This window comes from Camellia sinensis, chromosome 1 (assembly GCF_055761805.1).
Source record: "Camellia sinensis isolate YWXY chromosome 1, ASM5576180v1, whole genome shotgun sequence".
Lineage (NCBI taxonomy): Eukaryota > Viridiplantae > Streptophyta > Magnoliopsida > Ericales > Theaceae > Camellia > Camellia sinensis.
The window spans coordinates 189,996,530-190,013,524 of record NC_138961.1 but is presented as its reverse complement, the minus strand read 5'-3'; positions in this window follow the sequence as shown (position 1 = coordinate 190,013,524).

Genomic DNA, 16,995 nt, shown 5'->3' with positions numbered 1-16,995 from the left:
GGAGGATACCAGGGCACGCGACCCTCGCAGAGTTTCAGCCCTTGAGCGGTTGGCTCCTTGGACGCATGGAAGCGTCGAGGTGGGAATGCCCATACCGCGTCTTGCTTACGAACCAACAGACAAAGCATTAGCAAGGCTGCAGACCTCGCTGTTCGTTCCAGCAATTGAGAACGCGCCCCTACTTTCAGGCTTCCTTTAGCCCAAATTCACCACGTATGAGGGGAAGACAGACCCTTACACGCACCTTAGCCATTTTCACCAGGTTATGGCAGCATAACGGCAAAACGAGGCTTTGATGTGCATCATATTCCCATCCAGCCTTGGCGACCTAGGTTTAACTTGGTTCGGAAGGCTACCAGAAGGCAGCATAGCCTCCTGGGCGCAATTGGCAGAAGCATTCGTGACAAGGTTCAAAACAAACACTAAGATGCCAGTAGAGATCGATCAGCTGCTCTCCATTGACATGGCCGACAAGGAGACGTTGAGATCCTACAACAGTCGTTATTGGGAGACCTTTAACCAGATAGGAGATTGCCCCACAAATCTTGCCATCGCGCAATAGAAAAGAGGTCTTGCAGTCGGAAACAGGCTGAGGGACTCAATTACCATGACGCCCTCCCTCACAATGGAAGCCTTAATGGAGAGGGTACACCAACACATTCGGGTGGAGGAGGATGGCGCCCGTGCTAAAATAAAGTCTGGTACAACCGCAATACCAGATAAAAAGACTTCGGCAAAAGTCAACGCGGTAGAACGTCCAAGTAGAAACGGGCGAGGCAGGCGGGACAACGGAGAGGACCATGATAAAAGGTGGTTGAGACACCACACTGCCATTACCACGGTGTTCAAAAAACCGATCTATCGGATTCTTAGTGAGATATGCGATGAACCTTTCGTCAGATGGCCAGCTAAATTAGGAGAGGCACAAAAGGACTATGACGAAAGATCTCGGTGCACCTTCCATAAGGAAAAAGGGCACCGCACTGAGAATTGCATGCCGTTGAGACAACATCTGGAAGAGTTAGTGGCAGCTGGGTATCTGGACCAGTACATAGAAGAAGGGACATAGTTAGCCCCCCAAAACCACGATCACTCAGACGGAATGCCGATCGACGCCCCACCTCAAGGCGTGATAAAAGTAATACATGGGGTATTCGAACCTGAGCGAATATGTGAGCTCAGGGGAATAATCAAGAAGGCTGAGCACTTAAGGGAGGTATTAAGTGCGCAGCCTACCATTAAAAATGGGAGAATAGAGGTCACAAACGTTATGTCTTTTTCAGACAGAGACTTGGCAAGGATATATTGCCCTCACAACGATGCACTGGTCGTTACTCTCCGCGTCAAGGATTACGACGTCAAGCGAATTTTGATTGACCAAGGGAGCCCATGTGAGATAATGTATTACGAAACCTTCAAATAACTGAAATTGGAGGACAAAGACTTGGCACCTGCCGTATCTCCCCTGATCGGATTCAACTCAATGCCATAGTGGCCAGTTGGCAAGATAATTCTCCCAGTTAGAGCAGGAAGCATGACGAAACAAGTGGAATTCTGGGTATTGAAAGTCCCTTTCACTTACAACATAATCTTGGGAAGGACATGGCTGCATGCCATGCGATCGGTAGCGTCAACCTACCATCAAGTAATGCGGTTCCCCAACGAAGCTGGAGTAATTGAAAAGGTCTTTGGAGACCAAATTATGTCAAAGCAGTGCTTCGTCACAGTAAATGGCAGCCGAGCTGCCAAAGGGTTTGTTCATATGGTGGAAGAACCTGAGAGCAATGAATTATTTGCGGATGTTGGCAAAGCCGCTGAACAGAAGGCAGTGGAAGACTTGGTACAGGTAAGAATAGATGAAAAGGACCCGAAAAAGTTCTTTTTGCTTGGCTCATCTATGTCCAGCACCGAGAGAATAGAGGTCATGGAATTCTTGATCTCTAACATTGAAGTGTTTGCTTGGACACCGTATGACATGCCTGGCATTGATCCAAACTTCATCTGTCACCAATTGAATGTCCACCAAACTGCAAGACCAATCATACAGCGTACTCGCAGATCAGCACTCCGCCACGCCGAGATAGTGGCGGAAGAAGTGGGAAACCTTCTTGAGGCAGGAGCTATCAGAGAAGTGCACTATCCCAAATGGATATCCAATACAGTAGTGGTGCCAAAGAAGAATAGAAAATGACATGTCTGCGTGGACTACAAAACAGTCAACAAGGCGTGCCCAAAAGACAACTTTCCCCTACCACGGATAGACCAACTGGTAGACCTAACGACAGGACACAATCGACTTAGCTTTCATGATGTGTACAGAGGTTACCATCAGATCGCTATGTATGAACCAGACCAGGAGGTCACATCCTTTACAACGCCAAGATGACTGTATTGCTACAAGGTCATGCCCTTTGGCCTAAAAAACGCAAGGGCAACATTCCAGCGGATGGTTACGAAGATGTTCGAACCATTGTTAGGCAGAACAATGGAGGCTTACATCGATGATATGGTAGTCAAAAGCAAGGATGGGAATGACCATCTCAGGGACCTAGGTGAGATGTTTCAAATCCTAAAGAAGCACAAGTTGCGCCTTAATGCATCTAAGTGTGCGTTCGGCGTAGGATTAGGTAAATTCCTAGGCTTCTTGGTGACCAACCGAGGTATAGAGGCAGACTCTTCTCAGATCAAAGCAATTCAGGATCTAGAGAGGCCCAACTCAGTAAAAGAAGTAAAACATCTCACCGGTATGGCAGCCGCGCTAAACCGGTTCATAAGTCGGTCGTCAGGCAGATGTCGACCATTTTTTCAAGCATTAAAGGCCAAATTTGAGTGGGATGAAGAATACGACCGCGCCCTAGAAAGTTTGAAAGAATACATGTCTTCTCCACCATTGCTAGTGACCCAATACCTGGAGAAGAACTATTTTTGTACCTGGCAGTTTCACAGCACGCAATTAGCGCAGTGTTGGTCCAAGCAGAAGGAATCCAACATCTGCCTATCTTTTATATTAGCAAGACATTGCTGGGCGCAGAAACCAGGTACTTACCATTGGAAAAACTGGCTTTAGCCTTAATGATGGCCTCAAGGAAGTTGTCACATTACTTTCACGCCCACACCATAATCGTCCTCACAGCTTTTTCATTAAAAGCTTTGTTTGAGAGGGTGAACTTTTCTAGGCGAATCTTGAAGTGGGCAGTAGAGTTAGGACAGTTTGACATGAAGTTTCAACCCAAAATCGCGATAAAAGCCCAAGCTTTGGCAGACTTTGTCGCAGAATTCACATCGAGAAATCATCACATCTGCCCAGTTGATTTAACTGGTACAACTGAAATGGGGATGGAAAGTATCGCCGGAATAGCGCAACCCCTGATACAAGATACCCAGTCACACCCCAGGACAGATCAGAGTAATGACGAGCTGGAAGAGGCGAACCATGCTACACCAGGCGAAGACTCATCAGCAAACAAAAACTTGGCACAATTAGATAGTGAGGGGCAAACGGCAAGCGTGGACTTGGAAGAAAATACCAGCACCACTCGTGACCCCAAGACATCATCCGATCCCTCTACTTGCTGGAAGCTGTTTGTTGGAGAGATGTAGAAGCTCTTCGTGGATGAAGCGTCCAATAGGCACAGTGCAGGACTCGACATAGTCCTCATCTCACCAGATGGCCTAGTAGTGGAACAGGCAGTCAACCTTGGCTTCCCAGCATCAAACAACAAAGTGGAGTATGAAGCGCTTCTGACAGGACTAAAATCAGCACTCTATATGAAGGCTACCGAGCTAATGGTTTACAATGACTCACAACTAGTGGTAAACCAAATTTCAGGCGACTACGAAGCAAAAGATGAAAGGATGGCTAAGTACCAAGAGTTAGTCAGAATAGAGATCATGAAATTCGAAATAGTGCGGATAGAGCAGATTGGCAAAGAAGAAAACAGCAGAGCAGACGAACTAGCAGGTTTTACTTCGATGGCAGATACATCCATCCCACATCCGTTGCTAATTGACTATCTACCAAGACCAAGCATTGAAGAACCCGAAGTAGAAGAGGTATGTTGCGCCGAATTAAGCCCTTCATGGATGGATCCCATTATAATGTTCTTAAAAGACGGCGTCTTACCCGAAGAAAAGAAAGAAGCCAACAAGATTAGAGCAAAGTCGCAACGATTTTGGCTCTCCCCATCAATGGCCTTGTACAAAAAATCCTTCACAGGACCTTACTTGAAATGCGTCCATCCCAGCAAGGTTGAGGCATTCTTGTTCGAGATACACGAAGGCGTATGCGGAAACCACCAAGGGGGGAGATCATTGGCTTACAGAGCAATTTCGCAGGGATATTGGTGGCCTTACATGCAAGCAGATTCAGAGAAGTATGTCAAGAAGTGCGAGAAGTATCAGAAGTTCGCACATCAAATACATCAGCTAGCCAGACAGCTTCTACCTTTAACTAGCCTATGGCCCTTTGCAATGTGGGGCTTGGACATAGTAGGACCACTTCCAATAGCACCCGGCAATAGAAAGTTCTTCCTTGCAGCAACAGACTACTTTACAAAGTGGATGGAAGCGGAAACACTAGCATTAATAAAGGAGAAAGATGTGAAGAAGTTCGTCTGAAAGAATATCATCACTCGGTTTGGCATACCCAAGGCGCTAATATCAGACAACGGCACTCAGTTCGACGGCAAAATTTTTAGAGGCTTTTGTGAGGAGTACAAGATAGAATTCTACAACTCTACAACGGCATACCCCCAAGCAAATGGCCAGGCGGAAGCATCAAACAAGGTCGTCTTAGATGGATTGAAGAAAATGTTAGAGAAAGCAAAAGACAAGTGGGCTGAGGAACTTCCTCATGTTTTATGGGCTTACCGTACCACACCTCAGCGATCAACCGGAGAAACGCCGTTCTCTTTAGCCTATGGCATGGAGGCAGTAATCCCACTAGAAGTCAGCCTCCCCACAATTAGAAACAAGAATTTCGATCTAGACTTAAATGGCGAAGCCATAGCCTTGGAACTCGACCTTGCGGAAGAAAGAAGAGAAAGTGCACTGGTTCATATTGCCTTATACCAGCAAGAGTTATCCAGAAAGTATAACAAGACAGTACATCCAAGGCAATTCAAGGTTGGAGATTGGGTACTGCGCAAAGTAATGGAAAACACCCTGGTACCCGGAGACGGCAAGTTAGGGCCCAATTAGGAAAGACCTTACAAAGTGGTTGGGTTAGCAGGAAAAGGGGCATACCACTTAGAAGACGAGGACAGCAAAGCCATTCCCAGGCTATGGAACACTGTCAATCTCAAACTATTTTATTTTTAGCTTTTCTTTAAAGTACTTGTAATTTTTCTTTTCTCAATAAAACAAGTAGTTTTCTCTTCAGCATAATTGTTTTATTCTGTAAAAGTTGAGCTAGGGGTAACAAAAGCAGAGTTGGCCGGAATAACCAACTTTGAGTTCTCTTCAGCCAAGATAAGGATCTGAGCTGAAGAGGTTAGCTGGAAAAACCAACACTACTCCTAAGCCCAGGATAAGTATCCAAGCTGCAGGACGTTTGGCAAGAATAACCAAACACTTTACTCTAGGTTGGCAGGAATAACCAACTTAGAGGTTGGCTGGAATAACCAACACCCCTCCTAAGCCCCGTATAAGGATCCAGGCTGTAGGACATTTGGCAGGAATAACCAAACACTTTACTCTAGGTTGGCAGGAATAACCAACTTAGAGGTTGGCTGGAATAACCAACACCCCTCCTAAGCCCAGGATAAGGATCCAGGCTGCAGGACGTTTGGCAGGAATAACCAAACACTTCACTCAAGGTTGGCAGGAAAAACCAACTTTGAGCTCTCTTCAGCTAAGATTAGGATCTAGGCTGAAGAGGTTGGTTGGAAAAATCAATACTTATTATTCTTCAGCCGAGATAAGGATCTAGGCTGAAGAGGTTGGCTGGACAAACCAACACTTATTGCTCTTCAGCTAAGATCAGGATCTAGGCTGAAGAGGTTGGTTGGAAATACCAACACTTATTATTCTTCAGCCGAGATAAGGATCTAGGCTGAAGAGGTTGGCTGGAAAAACCAACACTTATTGTTCTTTAGCCGAGATAAGGATCTAGGCTGAAGAGGTTGGCTAGACAAACCAACACTTATTGTTCTCCAGCCGAGATTAGAATCTAGGCTGAAGAGGTTGGCTGGAAAAATCAACACTTATTGTTCTTCAACCGAGATAAGGATCTAGGCTAAAGAGGTTGGCAAGTATGGCCAGTTAGATTGCAAAGTTAAGACCGGGATAAATATCTCGGCCAGAGAATTTACTTCATTCAGATTATATTAGGAAAGTAAATACAAGCATAGAAGTAAACCGAACAGATAGTTGAGGAAAACAAAAGATGATTTCATTGATAATGCAAAGTCAAAGTACAAAAGATAGGGCCATAGCCCGGTTACAAAAATTTCTAAAGTTAGCACCTAAAGAAAAGTACATAATCAAGCAAAGAGGTCATCTAAATCGGCATCCAGAACAACCCGGTCTTCACCCAGAGGTAGCTCGGTTGTGCCTAGCCCCCCTTGGTTGAGCTCGGATGAAGGCACTGCATCAGACACAACAGGCAAAGAAGGGATGGAGACCACTAGAGTTAGGGAGATAGACTGACGGTCGGACTGGGTGTTGTCCTCTGGAGCAGAATCTTCATCATCTCCCTTTTGCAAAAATTTTTACTGAATGACAGCAGCATACTCTGCCATACTGCTCGGTATGAAATACGGGGGAGGGTTAAAGACCTCGGTCTCTGGATCATGACCAAGTTGCGCCACAACCACCTTCCATCTGCATTTGAAGAAGAGATCTTTCGCAGCTTCGCATTGCTTGAAATAAGTGGCCTCCCCCTCCTTGTAACCCCGGTCCTCTACATCGTCTACTTTCTTCTCCAGCTTGGCAATTTTAGCGTTCTTCTTGCCCTCAAGCTTGGCCAGCTCGCGCAGGTACTTATCTTTTACCACGGTCGCGACCTTTTTCTTATCTACTTCAGCCGAACTGACAAGACTGGAAAGACGTGCCATTTCGGTTTGTAGCTCGGCTATTTGCTTCTTTGACTCTTCCAGCTCGGTGGTTTTGGCATTAGCTTCTGCCATGGCCTGCCTTGTGGTTTTGCGCAGTTCCAGCACTCGCTTGTGAGCGATGTGGTTTTTCTGCATGGCCTGCAAAAGGATGGTAAGAAAATTTTAAAAGAAATCGAGTGAAAAGTTGTTCAAATTAGAAAGACAAGCAAGGGGGTAACTTACCAACACCATTGATTTTGTGGCTGAGCGAATGGCCTTCAGCTCGGTTAGATGGTCGTGGTGCTCCATGTCGGCTGGAAGGCAAATGCTTTTGGCAAGGGTGAATGCCAGGAAATGGTCATTTTCTATAACCACGGAGTCAAAATCTTTGATAACACGGTTCTGAAACGTGATCTTTGGTACCCACTTTGAAGAGCTAGCTCGGTCAGAGCGCTCAAATAGAGGGCTTGGTGGAGTGGTTTGAGGAACCACGGTTTCATCCTCGTCGACAAGGCGTGGCTCGGTTGTGGAAGTCTGAGCACGCTTGCTTGCCCGAGATGATAAAGGCTGATGGGTTGGCAGGGCTACCACGGTCTCTTGAGTTTGGCTGGCTGGTGGTACCTCGCCTGGTTTGTTTCGGTTAGGAGGGCCCTTATTGCTCTTTTCTTGGCCATCTCTTGCTCTGCTGTCAACGGGATCAAATTGACTTGAGGCAAGGTTGGGTCTGGCTCTGGTGTAGGCTAAAAGAGGAAATCGGTCACCCTGGTCTTCCTACGGCTGCTGTATCTGTATGTCGGTTCAAAATTCAGTAGCTCAGCCCAGCTTCTGTTGGGATATTGCAGAGCGGCGTGAAGTGCATTCAAGTTGGGATAGCTGTACTAGGACTTGAGAAAGTTGAAATCTGCATGAAGTAATGAGACAACAATTAGCACGGTCCAAGATAAGAAAACCGAGGTAAAAGAAAGCAGAAAACTAAGCCGAGGTAATTATACCGGCGACTCTTTTATTCCAGTTTATCCGGTCGCCCGGGATCTGGGCTTCTTGGTCTTCGAAGTTCCTAGAAATCTAGAAAAAATCATCATCGTTTACATCCTTATCTGGGGTATTCTTTATTATCTTTTCACGTCGACGCCTTATTCTTAAATAGTAAACCCAGCCATCTTCAGCCGATCCTATGGAATATTGGTGGAAGAGCTCGGCTAGACCGAGATTAAGGCTAGCCCGGCGGTTTAGCTCGACAATGCCATTTATTATGCGGTACGAATTTGTGGAAAGGTGGGTAGGGCAGAGGTTGGTTTTTTTAAGGAATTCATAGAGAAAAGACTGTACAAGGAATCTAAGTCCGGTTTCTACAATAGAAAGAAGGGTGAATGGAACGAAGCCCTGTTTTCCCCAAGGAGTAGTATCTAGTTCGGCTAAACTAAGGTGTACGTCATCAGGGATATGGTAGTCCCTTCGGAACTCGGCCATAGCACCTGGTGAGTTTACTAAGAACCTATACCTTCCCATATGGGCTTAAATTATGTATAATCCTCAAGTGTTATCTCGGTGTTAAGATGATATGGAGTATCTCGGCTGAAGCGTTCAAGGGAGTGCCTGGCCAACCTAAGTTTGCAAAGTGAAAAGGAAAAGTGTTAAGCACAGATCGATGGACCGTGCTAAAAGCATAAAAGGAAAGATAAAGGCTGTCTTAGCTCGGCTATGTGGGTTACTATTCATTCTTAGCTCGGTTCAAACAAAGGACCTTAGCCAGGTTAAGTAAATATGAAATGCGTAGCCCGGTGGGAGCTTTTGGGCAGTATCCTAGTTCGGTTTTGACTAAGGAAGTTGGTTTAACCCCAAGTTTTAGCTCGGACAGTGATTGTGGCTTTCTAGCGTGGTATTACGCAAACCTAAGGCAGATCGCTAGCTCGGCTAGAGTGTGGCAAAAGGTACTTAGACCTATTATAACCACAGGTTTTAGTTTGGTTGATTAAGTTTGGCTAAGCTTACGCCTAAATACAAACAGTATCCTAGTTCGGTTAGAGTGAAATTTTGGATCAAAGGGAAAATTGTTCGGATTGTTCATGTATACAGTGGTCATGTTACAAGGTTTTTTCCAGGAAACACGAGGCTAAGGCAAAAATAGGAATATGTGTTTTTGCCAAAACATACAAATACACATACTATGTTGTACAAAATAAATACGAAATCAACAAAAAGGAAAGAGGATTAAGTTACTTACAAGTATGAAGATGAAGGAGTTGGAGATGGAAGCAGTGGCAACAACGAACACGAGCTTTGAAAAAAATAGTGGTTGTAGAAATGGAGGCTCAAGCAAGAGAGAGAGAAGGTGAATAGTGAAATGATGGATTCGAAGCTTTTGGGTTTGTTTTGTGAAAAACGAAGGAAAAAAGGCGGGACTGTTCAACATACGCGAAGTACGAAGACGGCGTGACAGCTGCATTGGGCCAATGAGAGTGTGCCACGTGTTTTTGGAATGAAAAGCGATTCAGTTACAGCGATTGAAGAGACGTTTTTGACCGAACAGATGGGTAGCCCGGTGTGGATTTAGCCCGGTTGAAAAGCTAAAGTTTTTAGCTCGGCTGGTAAAAGATAATCCCTATCATGCTGCGCAGATGGAATTAAGGGGCAATTGAGAGGGTAATTTATATGTAAATTGGGCCGAGCTGCGTAATGGGCCATTCTGTGGGCCACAGTAAGGACTGAGTAAAAGGGCCTTGAAGTTAGCCCGGTCCAAAAGAGCTTTGTAGTTAGCTCGGTCAGCATGGTCAGAGCGGCGACAGTTAGTTCGGTCAAACCATATTGAGCCGAGGTATTTTGGGCCTTTTCTCAAGACCTTGCTGTTGAATAGCTCGGTCTAGGCACACTATGGATAACACGGTCTCAACAGGTGAAACTGAAGTATAAGTAACAGAGGAGAGAACCGAGCTAGCTAGAGCTCGGTCATTTCAGCCAGTTTAGCATGGCTATTTTATCCCGATCGTTTTGTCATACTACCGAAGTAAAACCATCTCACTTGGTTTAAGCAGTGAGGGGGGTGTTGAAGGATATGCATTATCTTTCAGGAGTGTGATTCCTAGGAGGACTCTGGATGGAGGAATAAGAGTCCTACTAGGATTATGCCACGCGAAACTTATAAAAGCTCATAACATCACCTATGGAGAGGTAACACAACTTTGACTCTCGAATACACAGAGCTTTTGTCTATTTGTCTATTTTGCTGACTTAGGCATCGGAGGGGTATTCGGCACACATCCACCGCTAGTTCGCGTTTGTGTTTTTAGGGAGTAAAGCGACGACATTTGGAGGAGCGTAGACTTGATTAATAGGATTATACGAGAAGATTATTTCTTGCTCGTACAATATTGATCTTTACTAAAATTTTAATTCACATAATATAATTATGTTAAAAATATTAGATTAACTTTTTTTTTTAATTTAAAAAAAGATCACTATAATTTTTTTCCTACCCTGTGAGTCAGTGATTTATTATTTTAATTAAACCATGGCATCTCATAAAAATCTTGCAAAAAAAATCCTGATTCTATCCAAAAGATGAATTCTAAGCCACCTAACGTAGTTCATTTTTGTGCTAGGTGAGTGGACAAGCCTTCTTGCTTGTTTGAGCTTCCCATGGTGTGTTTCACATTTTCTTGAGCTCCAGGGAAAAAGTTATTAGTACTGGAGCATAGTTAGGTGATGTTCTAAGAATGGTATGATTTGTGAAGTGAGTCAAATTTGTGATTATATATTGGTGTATAGGAGAATAGTAAAACATAATATTTGGAGATTAATAAGTGGCATAATCGCATACTGCTCTAAAAATATCGGATAATTTCTCTAATGGAGTGTATTTCATAATATTTTGTGTTTCATATCACATAATCTTCACAATCCAAATCGTATCTCATATAAGAGCAATGCTATATATAATTATATATATATATATTTTCCTCGAGTTTGGATTTGTTAAATTTAAAGATCTCAACTTTATGGTGAATTTGATCCATTATTGAACTAAGTTGGACTCTTTTCGGTAATATAAATTGTTTATATAGAACTAACTAAGAAAATTATCCATACAAAAAAATAAGTTGATCCAACATTGATTGTCATACTATTAGATCATTTTTATCTGTATAGCCTAAATATTTTTAAGAATAGACCGTCAATGTGTTAAAATATATAGAAGAAACGGAGAGGTACAGAGCAGAAAAACGCCTCTGTTTAGCAGGAAAACTCAGCACATTAGAAGAGATGGAGTTGCCAACAGATTCAGGAGTCATGTTCTATCTGGTGGCCACAGATCCTATGCGGAAGTATTGCAAGGGGTATCTTCCATGGAAACTGAGAAAGCAAGTTCCATCTTAAAAGTTACTGAAGAGGGTAATGGATGGCTCCTTGGAAGTGTCATAATTCGCCTTAAAGCTGAATACTCTATCCTCAACATTACCAAAGCTCTGTCGGAGAAAGGTTTGGAACATATTATGGTCAGAAAAGGGAGAGGTTGCGATATTATACTAACTTTCAACTCTCAAGATGAGATGCAATCAAACATTGGCAATCTCAAGGAGTGGTTCAAGGATTAGAGTCAATTTGTGGTGGAATGGAAGTCTGGGTTTCATATGGATCAAGAGAGGTGTGTGTGGTTGAAGTGCTTTGGCGTTCCCCTGCATGTTTGAAATCGAAGCACTCTAATGCCATTGGAAGCTTATGGGGATTTGTACTCAACCTAGAGGGTGATATCTGTCAACCAATAACTTTCTCTCATGCTAGAATGAGAGTCGTTACTTCATCTATGGAGTTAATTCATAAAACCTTGATCTTGGAGTGCAAGGATAAATCATATTCCATTTTTTTGTATGAAGATCATCTACCAGATTTAGATAGTTTGAAGTATAATGGTATAGATGGTTATAGCTTCCTTGAAACCTGCTGTAGTACAGAGGGTGGGAACAATCCAGTGGTTGATGATAAGGAAAATGGAGATGATGTTGAAGTGGCTGAGACCAGTGCCATGTTTGGTGTTGGGATTGCTTGCACAAATGAGGTAGCACAGAGAAATGCAACTTCAGACTGTCATTCAGGGAAGGAGGTGGACACAGTGGTTGAAGAGATAACTTGCATTGGAGGCTCTTGCAGAGGAGGAGCGTGTATTGAGGAGTCTTTGATGGATAAGACAGCACATAGCTCACAAAACAATCATGACAGCCTAAGGTGTGTTGAACAAGTCTATACATCTGGTTTTATTCGAAGCCTCAATGAGTCCAGTGCAGGAGTTAGACCTAGTATCAATTTGGAAGAGGATTTGGCCCAATTACCAAATCATAATTTTTTTAGTGGCCCCTCAATCAGGCCCAATGAGCCTAATGTCATCAGTCCAACTAATTCAGATACTTTAGCCCATTCTTATTCAAGGAAGCTCTATTGTCGGCCTCTACACAGTAATGGACCTTTCAGAAGAAATTTATTGTCCCACCTACAATCAAACCAAGATGTATCTTCTGCCTCCACTCAAGAGCATCTACGAATTGAGAGGAAAAAAGGGAAAATGAAGACACAGATTGAGGGGTTCACTAGCTTTGCTAGACTTCATGCATACACTACCATTGCAGCCAAGAAGCACTCCACTAAGCCTGTTGTTTTCAGACTTGCAGCTACTGCTATAGCTCACTCAGATTTATTAGAGGCAGACTTTTCTTTGAGGATTCACTTAATCACAGAAGCTGCAGCCACTATACAATTGGGGAAAACTCTAGGTATCAATTATAATGGGAAAGAAGATGATGTTCTTAGCAAAATTATTGGTCTAGAGCTCAAGGACAAGGAGAGAATTGGCAAGGAGGGAAAGGCACAGTGTAGACGTCCCCGAACGTCCCGGGAAGATGAGTCCCGTTCTGTTCATTTGGGCTCACTACATGTTCGGACTCTCAAATTGTCACGGTTCTAAATCTGAACCAAAGAGTCCCAATCCGGCAAATCGTTTTGAGAAAACAGATTTTGAAAGAAGTGTCAAACATAGACTGCTTTGCCAGATACAGAGTCGCCACCTAAATGTTTTATTTTGGAAAAATTTAGGAAACCCTGACTCGTTTGCCTAAGGCCACGTGTCTGTCATCACCAAAGTTGCCTCGGCTCGGGAACTTGGGTACGATTGGGGAAGGTCACTTCGTGAGCACCCCTGCTCGCCCGATCAAAGATCGGCCTCTACTAACTATGATATCTATTTTTGAAAACATTATGCGTTCTTATTTCGGTTATTAGCCTAGATTTACTATGTGATGCGTACAGTATACAAGTATAGACTGGGTCGCCTGAATTGGAACAAAACATTTCATGTTTGTTTATTTGAAAATGGTTTGATGGTGCTACCCACAAGTAGGCTAAGATGTGGATTTGCCACCCTCGGATGGGCTTAGAAAACATGATTTTGCCACTATCTAGTGGGCTTAAAACTCACAGTCAACGAATTGTTCCAATTCAAATAACCCAACCTTCACCCACAGGCATTCAGGTAGTTATATCATATAAGCACATAGCCTCATGGTAAGCATGCTATCATGGCAGTCACTCACATGCATGCAAGGATGCTAAAGCATAAGTACTTACCGAGTACTCCAAGCCAAAACAGAAGCTCTGTTAGAAATCCATGCATGATCCTAACTATATAGAAATGCCTAATGCAACACATGCAAAAATACAACTACAATAGGCTCGGCTATTCTAAACATGACATATGATGATGCTACAACTAACAAGTATTCAATTCGGAATTGAAATGCAATGTAGTTAGTATGATGCGCCAAGCCCGGTGTATGCAAAACAAATGAATGAATGCAAACATGCTATCATACTGTATGTTAATTGAAACATGCCCTAATCTAACCATCATAAGCGGGTAAATAAAAGGGAGAAAGACGTGGAGTTGGAAGACATACATCACGCACACGCACACTTATTATAGTTGTGCCCTCACTCGGAGGGTCTGAATAAATAATATACAGTCCCGAATAAATAGTACAGTCCGAATAAGTACAAAATCCTAATTAATTAGCAAATTAATCTGGGAAAGCAGTAAATTGCACGCAAATCCGTGGACCGCCTCAGCTCTGTTCCAAATGATGGATGATGCATGCTCGAGTTGCCTTGTGCGGAAATCCATTGCGATGCCCCGGTTCGCCTCTGTTTGCAATTGTTCTCGAGATGCGTGCCAAGCTCCAGAAGGCTGTCGATTTCTGATTTGCTGCAACAGAGAGCAACACAGGGGCATGGCAAAATATTTTCACATATGTATGCATGACTACTCTTTAGGGAGTGTAGTCCTCGATCCTCGTGCCACCAATCACGCATCTCGATACATGATGGCCGAGGAGTCGATTTGCACGACTCAATATGAAATGAATGCACATATGGACACAACAAGGCCTAAACTCCATCATGGGTAATCCGGAGTGTCGGCGACAGGGAATTGAGACACGTTCCGTCACTCGTAGTACGAAACGTCCCTCGTTTTCCGTGCTTGGGCTAACTCCTATCCCAAGCACTATGCAATATACATGACATGCATGAATGCGATCCTAACATGCATTCTAGCATAAACAATGCTATGAAATGGCATACACAATGCACGATGTAACGAGGCATACACAATGCTCCAACATACAACCTAGCATACACAATGCTGCGAAATGAAATGGCATACACAATGCACGATGGACTTTCACCAACATGAGTAGACCTTAGCCACACTCACATCAGTGGCCATTAGATGAAAATGAGACTATCGAAATGCGTGCACACATGCACGCAAACCGAGGACCGAACCTAAGGCATAGTATGCAACTCTAACAAGGCATGGCAAGGCATGAAATATGGCATACAAGCATGTAATTTCCAGCACTAAAATATGATGCTAAACAGCCCCGAAACATGGAAAAAAGGCACCCGGTGCATGAGATGAACCCCGAAACTCGAAACTGGGCACATGGAATGACTTATAGCTATACAAAGCATGCATTATTTGATCATGAAGTCTAAAGACAGAGCCAAGGCAGTCCCAAAACGTGAACATTTCCAGTTCAAAGCATGGCCAAAAGATGCTAGCATGGTGGACTAAAATAGCATGCAAGATTGGCTAGCAAACATGAGTTATATGGCAGGTATAGGATGCACATGGAATCTTACCAAACCAGCAAAAATCAGTGAATAAAACATGTGAAAATATGCCCAAATAACCATGGAGATGCAACCAATACATGCAAAAATGATGAGCTCCTTTAGAGGGTCGTGCAATGGATTATTAAGCACATACAAGGTGGACACTTAGCATGGCATAAGAAACTATGAAAATGGTAGTCTTAGAACTCACCAAATTGACCCTGGAAAGTGACTTCAAATCATGCAAGATAGGGTCTCTTTGGAAGGCCAAAAATGACCACCAAACAAGTCAAGGTGAGAGGGGGTCACCCCCCTCTGATTTGGAGGCTCAAAACAGTGTCCTAGCCACTGAAAATCCACTGGATTTCAGTAGCTAGAAGGCCAAACCAAGCATGCAACAAGAGCTTAGGTGTAAGGCTCAAAATAAGGGACAATCAAGCATACAAGGAAGCATATGACCTCAAAAAAGAAAATGCCCTTAATAAAACATGAAGATTATGTCAAAAGGAGACTCTTTTCAGTTTATAACAAATCTCAAAAGTGAAGACAAATAGGGCTAATCTATTATGGAAAAATGGCCCTAAAAGAGAGATTAGAGACAAGGGACAGCAGCTGGCCCCAAACAGAGGAGAGCCCTTCAACAAAGTTTAAGAGGGGCTCAAAAAAGGCACTTTACAGTTTATATCAAGTCTCGAAAATAAACACAAGTGAGGCTAAAACAACATGCAACAAAAAGGCCTAAGAGAGGGATAAAGAGACAAGTGGTAGCAGTTGGCCTCAAATAGAGGAGAGCCTTTCAACAAAGTTGAAGAGAGGCTCAAAACAAGACATTTTACAGTTCATGAACAAATCCAAAACAGCTCACAAATAAGACTAAAATACCATGCAAAAATAGACCTAAAAGAGAGATTAAATACAAAGGGTAAGGAGAAGACCTCAAACAGAAAAAAGTCCTTGATCAAACATGAAGAGGAGCTCAAAATATGACTATTTACAGTTCAGGTCGGAGCTCAAAAATGTAAGCAAAAGGGGCTAAGATATAGAACAAAATAAGGCAAGAAAGAGGGAGAAGAGGACTCACCCTTGTAGCACAAGTCTTCAGCAGCGTTTGGACCAAGGAAATGTGCTTCTAACCTCTGAAAAACTGCCTCAAGTTGCTGGAATGGAGTGTGGAGGTTGTAGGCTTGGAGGTGGTGTGTAAAGGGTGCATGAACCTTAGGGTGTGGAGGATTGAATGAGAGATATAGAGGGTGTATGTATCAATACCTCAGCTGGTTTTTGTAACCCTTAGAAATGAGGTAGGGTGCTAGTTATATAGAGAGAGAGAGGTTAAGGAAAAAAGGGGGGGAAAAACAAATTCAAATTTCCCCCCCAAAAGGCAGCCCCATGAATACAGAATCTGGGGGAAAACAGCTGGCACAGCTAGAATACACTTGGAGAGAGGATCATGGCCGGCCATGTTCAAAAGGTTCAGGTGGCCGGCCGGCCAGGGGTCAAAAGGGTCAATCAAAATTGCTGGCCAGCCACCCCAAAAAGGTGGCCTCCCATGTGTGCACAACACAAATATGTGGTCAAAACCCAGAAAATGTGAACCAGGAGAGAGAAAAGCCAACTTTTTAGAGGGGTTCAAAAGGGTCAGAGACAATTACTGGCCGGCCTATTCATATTGGTGGCCTCCCAGCTGTGTACAACACAAATATGGGGTTTAGGGCTAAAGAAAGTGGCCCGGGAGTGGTCAACATTAGCTTTCTAGTGAGGAAAACGGGCGACGGAGAGCGATGAAGAAATAAAACTGGCTTTC